Raw genomic sequence first — 9,534 nt, 5'->3', positions numbered from 1 at the left:
GAAGCCTGCTTCTCCCTCTGCCTGTGTCTCTGCCTCTCTCTCTCTCTCTCTCTCTCTGTCATGAATAAAAAATAAAATCTTAAAAAATAAATAAAAAATAAATAAGACGGTCTATCCTATTTTAAAATAGGAAAGTCTTTTATTATTAAAGTATTTTAGAAAAAATATATATTTTCTCACAAATAATCTGATTAAAATAATAGGCTTATGATTTTTATTTATTTATAATAAAACCAATCTTCTTTCTTAAAAATTGCCATATATCAAAGATAATTTCAAAAACAAGTTAAAGCTAAATTTCTTAAAAATTTATTTATAAGAAACCAGGAATTCAATAAAAGCAAGCTAAATAAATAAAATCTTAAAAAAAAAAAAGCAAGCTAACAGAATTAACAAAATAAATGAATGATATAAATGTTTGTAATGAAGGGTTATAATCACTTGTTGAAATAACATCTTTCTAAAATGTTCTTCCTAACTACTACACCTAATGTATGTGTTTGTTAAAGCTGACCTTATTTGAGATCAGATTACTTCTTTTTGCAGACTTTCTCATACTTCTGCCTCCATGCCTTTCCTTTCCAATTAATCTCCCCAAATACTGCCAGTTATGTTTTCAAAACTTAGATATTATCATATCTAGCTATAAGCAGCAGATAGCAGAAAATTTGAAAAGATAATGCTTTAGTCAGCAAAGTCAGGAACAAATAGGCAAATATCAAGTATTGAAATATTTTTAAAGCTATAAATTTATTTTATTTTAAAGCTATAGATTTATTTATTACTATATAAAACATAAAAAGTCAAAGAAAATTAGAGTCAAATAAGGAAAAGTTTAACAAATATACCTAAATAATGATAATTGTAACTTATACTTAGTTATATTTAGATTGACTATAATTTAACGTTATTTAACGTTATATTTATATTTCCTACACTCTAGAGTCTTTTAAACGCATTAACTCATTTCATCCTTGCACCAACCTATTCAGTAGGCAGTTTGTTTATTCCAAGTACATAGCTGAGGACAGAGAGACATGGCGAGGTTAAAAAGTCACCAAATTTCATCCAAAAGTAAGTGGTCTGTACAGTTTGGCTCTAGAATACTCTTCTATTGGAATCCAAATAAGTGTATCCGTTCATTCAAGTCATTATATCTTATTATTACTAACATAACAGCAGGATTAATTATGTTGAAAGGTCAGTCATGGAAACAGAAACTAAATAAAAGAAATATATGCAGGACAGAGATGGAAACATGGATAAAGACATAAGAACATTTGATAGACCTAGACATTAGAGCATCATGAACACAAGTCTAAATAAGATAGTTTTATTTCCAAATAAAGGAAGACCAAACTCAATGAAGAACTATTTCAAGAGACAAAACAAAACAAAACAAAAAAAACAAAACACCAAAATTACAATATGTAGGGGGTAATTTTCAGAGGTATAATTAATAACAAAGGTATAATTAATACCTCTGAAAATTATAATTTTTAAAAGGAAAATAAACATGAAGGTTTTCATACAAGAAGAAAAAACATGAGATAACCACATTTTCATCAAAAAATTGTTATCTGAGTTCTAGCACCACTTGAAATAGTAAAAGTTATGCATGAAGTTGTACAAAAGTTTTGAGTTATGGAGTTATGGAAAATGGTAAGAGGCCTACAAGTAGGAGAGAACAAAGTCGTAAAATAAGGCAAAGAAATAAATTATAATTATAATTTTAAGATAAGTGTGTAATTCAGGAAAAAATCTTTTTTTTAATCAAGTTGCTATTTTAATGCAAATTTTGCCAGAGGCTTCCGATAGGAAGGACCTCTGAAGACAAGGGATTGTCAAAGAAGTTTAAAAGGTACAGACCATTTATCCTAAGTGCAATAAAAAGCTATACAAAACTGGGAAGAATTTTGGATTCCAGGTCTGATTCAGCCTTTTTCAATCTTTATCCCAAGGGAAATTATATCCAGTATGTAAATTGTTATTACATGAGAGATAAAAATCTTGCTGTTTCTATATTTGGGGAAATGCTGGCCCATTTCTAAAAACAAAACCAGAATTGTTCATAGACTCATTTGTGTAACCTCCGAATAGAAGAGCATAGTACAAATATTTCTCATAACCATCTGCCATCTTAATTTCTGCTAAATTATTCCAGGGCCTGCTTCTTTCTGGATTGCAACAGGAAATCAGTGTCATTGTTAGAAACAAAATAAACTTTAAAATAAAATTAAGAAAGTGGAGCACAAACAATGTGCTTTAGTATCTGATAATGATTCGAAAAATTAAGAATATGGGAGAGAGTAAAAGGACAAAATTGCAGAGCTTAAGGATATTGAAAGCTATTATATTGGGTTAAAAATATCTTTAGAGATAAAGGATAAGGTATATGGGTGGAATGATTAAAGCACTGTACATTATCTTCCAAATCTGTATGGTATATGAAAAAAGGGAAAGAATATTTGTTGAGTTGCTACTGTCAAAACTATAGTTAGTAAGTGTTCTCTCTCAAATAAAAAAGTGAGACATATATATATATATATATATATAGAGAGAGAGAGAGAGAGAGATGCAGATACGTGTGTGTGTGTGTGTCTGTGGGTTCTTTCTCAAATAAAAAAAAAAACAAGACAGAAACATACATATATAATACTAAATAATAAATATATTACACAAATTATATATATATATATATATTTACATCTATATAGGGCTATCTATAAAGAGATACATTGGGCTGAAATTCATCTTACATTACACCTATCACCTATTCATGTATCTCATACTTCACAAATGTCTGCATTTTTAATTTATCCTTAATCAGAAGATCATTTTCAAATACACTGCTGTAATTCTAGAAATGACTTTAATGAGTGTCTACAAATAATTTCCATCTTCATAGTTGCCATTTTTCTTATTTGAAGTTGTATTGCTACCCTAGAGTGATTATATTTATTCCTATAAAGTCGGGGACGCCTGGGTGGCTCAGTGGTTGAGTGTCTGCCTTCCACCCAGGGCATGATCCTGGAGTCCCAGGATTGAGTCCCACATCGGGCTCCCTGCATGGAGCCTGCTTCTCCCTCCTCCTGTGTCTCTGCCTCTCTCTCTGTGTGTCTCTTATGAATAAATAAATACATAACTGGATTAATTCCTGTAAAGTCGATAACATCTAACAAACAGATGAACAGTGAATGGATAAATTTCAAATATTTTTAAACAATTCTTGAAGCTATTTCCATATAGTTCATAGTAAAATAATAAATAGGAGAGGATTAAAATGTAGAACTGTTCAGTGAGTTACAACTGGGGTGTGCTTACCTCCTGAAAATAATTTCTAAAATGGGTTCCAGAGTTTAACCATACTAAGCCTCTATACCTTTCCTCTCATCAAACCCTCATCCTAACTCCCATACACTAACAAATAACCATAAATCTAACAGCTGAGCAACACCTCTTTATTGTCTCATGTATTCTGTCGAAGAAGTCCAGTCCAGCTGACCTGAGGTCTTTGCATTCAGACTAACAAACTTGAAATCAAGGTATTGGCTGACCTGCCCTTTCTGGAGTTCAGCATCCCTTTTCAAGTTTGTGTGGTTATTAGTAGACTTGAGCTCTGGGCTGCTATCAAAATGAAGCTCTCTTCCCTTTCTGAGTGTCATCCAAAGACTGCTCTTAACCCATATGATGCTTCCGAAGGCTTCTTGCCACGTGGTCTCCTCCATAAGCCTTCTCACATTTCCATTCTCTGACTGCTCTAGAACTTCTATAGGAAGGTATATCTGGGGACGCCTGGGTGGCTTAATGGTTGTGTGTCTGTCTTTGGCTCAGGGCCTGATCCCAGGGCTCTGGGATCGAGTCCTATATCAGGCTCCCTGTGGGGATCCTGCTTCTCCCTCTGCCTGTGTCTCTGCCTCTCTCTGTCTCTTATGAATAAATAAAATCTTTTAAAAAATTAAAAACTTAAAAATTAAAAATAAATAAAAAGGTATATCTGATTAGGTCAGGTATCCTCAGATAATCTTCCTTTAGATTAATTCAAAATTGACAAATTAGAAGCTACACAAGTGAGTGATAGCCCATTATAAGCATTATACCAGGGACCTGGAATTTTGAGAGCCATCTTAGACTTTGCCTACCATAGTAGAGGTATCTTTGCTTTTTTTTTTTTTTAATTTTGTACCTCCATCATTGGCATATTTGTTCCATGATACACTACAGGGCATATTAACTTCAGCAACAATTGGGTATGTTGTAAAGGGCTAAAAGAGTTACATTAAAATAATTTTGTTTGATCACATGAAATTATTTGTTTTGAAATGTTGATTTGTATAAACTCAAAAGAAAAACATCATAAGATGCATGTGTTTAAATCAGAACCACTAGCTGTGTTTCCTTGAAGTGTCTAGTCTTAATTTTTCTCACAAGTGATTACTTTAAAAATCATCATCATAATCATATGATTATAATAAGAATCAAGTTAATAACAAAGAATGCTCTTAACTTTTACAACACTGGATGTTAATGTTTTAGTTTATAATATATTCTTTTCTTAAAGGGATTTTTTTTCCTCAAAGGGATTTTAAGAAAAATTAAGTCAATATTCTTTTGTAACTTCAGAATATGGTAAAAACCAATTAGTTTCTTTTTAAGGATTTTTTTTTTAAAGTCAGATGAACAAAAATACCTTAATATATCATGAAAAATAAGAGTTGGATTCCTTCATTACATCCTTCTCAGGGTTCCTAGAGAATTTTATATGTTAAAACAGATGGCATTTGGCAAGTGGATGCCTAAAACTTGGGTGTATTCACCAGAGGTTCTTTGGAAATATTTATGAGTGCAGAGGGAAAGTCACTTGTTTGTGACAGGTTTTCCACCAGAAGCATGTTAGTCAGCAAATCATACATGAAAGGGTATTAATGAGGTTAATAAGAAGAATGTGTGAAAGCTCCCCTCTGAGGAATATGCCTAGAATAAGAAAGGCACAGTGTATAGACTTTCAAAAAAAGTAAAAGAAAGATAGTTACTATGTATTGAATTGAAAGCAATTATTTTAAAGTACCCTATGTTTCTACTTCTGTTTTTTTCTCTAAAACCATATACCTTTTGCTTTCACACTCAAGAATTGTTTACCCTCTAGAATTTTGCAAAATCGGCATTAGCCTAAAGTGAAACCTAATGAAAATTAAAATACTCATAAGAATTTTCCATTGGCCCATGACTGTGCCAGTAAATAAATTCCTTTTCTCAAAATACAAAATATGTTTATGAGAAAAACAGATTAAAGTGCTATCTTCTTTGAAGATTATATTTATTCTGACATATGGTACTAGCACAAAATTATCATAAGAAAACTAGAGTGTAATAATAATTTCAATATGTTTGCATTCCATAATTTACATAGAATATATCCAAGCATAATTTAAGTAATCTCATAGAATCTTCTAGGTTCATTCCAAATTGATATAACAAACAATGGATATTAAAGTATAACCCCCAGTGTGATTTATCCATGACATTTAGACATGTTTTTTGATCTCCAAGAAAAGCTCATCAAAATTTAAAAAAACAACACCACATTATTAAGACAAAAGGGTACTCAATAATAGTAATGTTGAGAAACACAAGTGAAATAGAAAAATAATTTCTACTTCTGTTTTTATAAATTAATAAATCTCAATCAATTATTTCTTTAAGGGTTTATTTTACTTTTCTTTAAAAAAGATTCTAGGGGATCCCTGGGTGGCTCAGCGATTTAGCACCTGCCTTTGGCCCAGGGCACAATCCTGGAGTCCCAGGATCGAGTCCCACATCGGACTCCCAGCATGGAGCCTGCTTCTCCATCCTCCTGTGTCTCTGCCTCTCTCTCTCTCTCTATGACTATCATAAATAAATAAATAAACAAATCTTTAAAAAAAATAATAATAAAAATAAAAAAAAGATTCTAGAAGTAACATAAGAAAGTTAAAAGGCTGTTTCAAAAATAACAACGTGGGATGCCTAGGTGGCTCAGTGGTTTAGATCCTGGCTTTGGCCCAGGGCATGATCCTGGGGTCCTGGGATTGAGTCCCACATTGGGCTCCCTGCAGGGAGCCTGCTTCTCCCTCTGCCTGTGTCTCTGCCTCTCTGTCTCTGTGTCTCTCATGAATAAATAAATAAAATCTTTAAAAAAAATAACAACTTAAATATCTCTATAAATTTTTGTCTACCCTATCTATATTTATGTAATTAATTATATGTCAATTTTGTAAATGTAAGATACTTTTATACTGAATTTGATGGCAATTCAAGTAAAAGACAGTATTTGAGAATTCTATCATTCTTTTACAAAAATCGTACAAATATCATGTAACATAAATATTCTTTTTAATATTTCCTGCACTAGGCACAAGATATCTCTAAGTAAAGCTCATAGAATTTAGTATTATTTTTTGAGAGAATGTTTTATTTCCAATTCTTGACTAGTAATATGCATTTGATACTATGAGGTTTCTACATGGCAGGTCAAGAAAGACTGCTAAACAAATCCAGCCCTTATCATGCTCTGAACACTTAACATCTGACTTAGCCTAACATGGACTGAACATTTCCTGAATGTAAATTGCTTCTGAATGTAGGAAAGTATGAGTTTTTTTCCTAGAGGAACAGCCTTCCCTTTCCAGACTTTGATTAACTGGGCTTCTGTTATCAAATATTTTTGCAAATAGAGTATAAAATCATAATTTAAATTTCTAACAAAATCTGGAGATTGTTAGATCCAAAGTTGAGGACATAAATATTGACTTGTACAAAGTCCATTGTATTGGAAATGTAAGTAAATATTAGAATAAGTTTATTGTAAATAGTCTATAGAGGGCAGCCTGGGTGGTTCAGCGGTTTAGCGTTGCCCTCAGCCCAGGGTGTGATCCTGGAGACCCAGGATCAAGTCCACCATCAGGCTCCCTGCATGGAGCCTGCTTTGCCCTCTGTCTCTGCCTCTCTCTCTCTCTCTCTCTCTCTTATAAATAAATAAAATCTTACAAAAAATTTTCTTTTTTTTTTTTTTACAAAAAAATTTCTATAGAAAATGCTGCTGTTATTAATCGCAGAAACCCTTTGTGTAATGTTTATTCTCTGCCAGTCTTCAAATGAAGTCTTAACACAGATTAACTCATATATTCTTCACAATTTATGAGGTAAATGCTATGATTGTCCCATTTTGCAGATAAAGGAGTCAATATACAACGACGTGAAGTAATTCAGGTAAAGAGAGAGCTAGTTTTATACTCAAACTTGACAGGCTCTTTGCTTAGTTTTTCTAGCCAGCTCTTAGATCAAAATAATTTTTATTGTTTTTATTATTATCATTTTAGTTTAAGAAAGTAAAAGAAAGATCTAAAGTTTCTAATAAGAAGGGATTTTTGTTTGTTTCTTTTTGCAAATCCAGGTTGCTTCCAGGCAAACAGATCAAAGATCAAGGAGAGATTTGTAGATCTGTGTCTTTAAATGTAGCTATCAGAACAGGATTAAGTTTAGGCAGTGTAATTTATTGTCTTACATATTTTTAAAAGTTCACCAGTGCAATTAAAATAAACACATATACATTTTGGGCAAGTGGGTAGCTATTTGTATACCATTTGCTTGAGGAACACACAGGTCCCTTAGAATGGTTACCAGATACATCATGAGATGGCTCCAGCCATACCTCACAGCCCAGCCTCATATGTGCACTGACCTCTAGGTCTACTATTTGATATCTCCTAGAGGGATAAACAAAATCTTTGTTCTTTCCTCATTTACATAAGACGGTACCTGCTTTTAAGAAGTTTCTTCTACCATTTCTGTGTCTTAGAGCTTTTCTATAACATATGAGATCATAGAGGTGTCCTGTCTCTAATTTGGTGGTGGCATTTGTCATATAGCATTACAATTAATTCAACTGATATTTACTGTCATTAATCTACTGGAGATGCTAAAAGTAAAGATTAATAATTCTACTCCTTAAAGAAGCTTAAATTCTAACAGGGTGACTAAGGCAGTAAGCAGAACATTTCAGGTTAAATGAGTACCCTAGTTAACTTGACACTTAGAGGATACATGTGGAAGTGGATCCATTAATCTATCTACAATTGATTGGTAATGAATTATTATATTATATTGTATGTTTATATTATAATCTATAGATCACCCAACTAACTTCTTTTATTCAAACTACTACTCTGTTGATATGATTTTCTTTGATGTGCATCAATCAATCCCCTAATTAAAACTGACTTTTAATTTAGTCTTTAACATAAGAAAATAATGTACCAACTTAATAATTGAGAGGCAAATTTACACAACAAGAATGGGTTAAGTACAAGAGGTAAAGTCAAGTCCTTTAATGTGACATTTGTCAAAAATATTTTGTTCCTCAGATGCCTTTTCTTTTGTGTTATTCTTCAATTTATTCAGAACCTGGAGAGGAAAGAGAAATGTATTTATTAAATTTTCTGTACAATCCCAACACTGAAGCAACAAAAGTAAAAATGAGATGATTGTTTTCATAGGTAGTCATTCTGATGAATTTGTGGAAAAAAAGAATAGGCTTTAAATAAGGTTGGATATTTGACCTGACACTTGGGCTTTTGTGGAGGATGGTGCATTTTCACCTATGTACTATGTACAAACCAGGTTGATGAGGAATTTTACAACTGAATTGAGGTGTAGAAAAGATATTTCAAATTTTAGATTACTTAGTAGGTTGATATGGTTTTACCCACCACTGAGTGGCTATTTATTGTTAGAGAGCAGCGGTTCCCTGGACTAGCAGCATCAGATCAGTATCACCTGGACATCATCAGTTTTGCATGCACAGCGGAGATACCTGGGGGCATTCCAAACCACTTATATCAGAATTATTGAGGAAATGACCCAGGAGTCAATAGTGTCTTAAAGCTCACCAGGTGATTCCAATGTGAAGAAAAGGTGGGGAACCAATGCCACAGAGGTATATGTGGAAACGTAAGCAAAGATGAGGTCCTCAGGTAATTGCAGGGTTTGGCAGCCTCAGCAAAGGCAAATATGACTTTGAGGGAAGCAAGAGTAGGAAGCATAAATGAAGACCGGAAGAGAGTGTTAGTTAGAAGTTTTTGGGGTCTAAGTCCAATGGACTGAATGTTGATGTCATTCCGAAATTCATATATTGAATCCCAAAGTAGCAATATTAAGAGGTGGGCCTTTGGGAGATGATTAGGTCATGAGGGGGATCCCCCATAAATAGGATTATGCAAAGGGCCCCAGGGGACGGACTCTCTTTTCTTTTTCTCCTTTATACAGATACATAGAGAGGTCTATATGGGTGGGTTCAGGATAGTCAATCTCTCTTAAAACAAAAACAAAAACAAAACCCTGAAAGAAGACTTTCACCAGACCCTGACCATACTGACATCCTAATTTCACACCTTTAGCCTCCAGAACTATAAGGAATTCATTTCAATTGTTTATAAGCCACCCAGTCTATGGTACTTTGTTGTAGTAGCCTGAATGAACTAAGACAGTGAATAGGGA

This window comes from Canis lupus, chromosome 3 (assembly GCF_003254725.2).
Source record: "Canis lupus dingo isolate Sandy chromosome 3, ASM325472v2, whole genome shotgun sequence".
NCBI lineage: Eukaryota > Metazoa > Chordata > Mammalia > Carnivora > Canidae > Canis > Canis lupus.
This window is presented reverse-complemented; position numbering follows the sequence as displayed.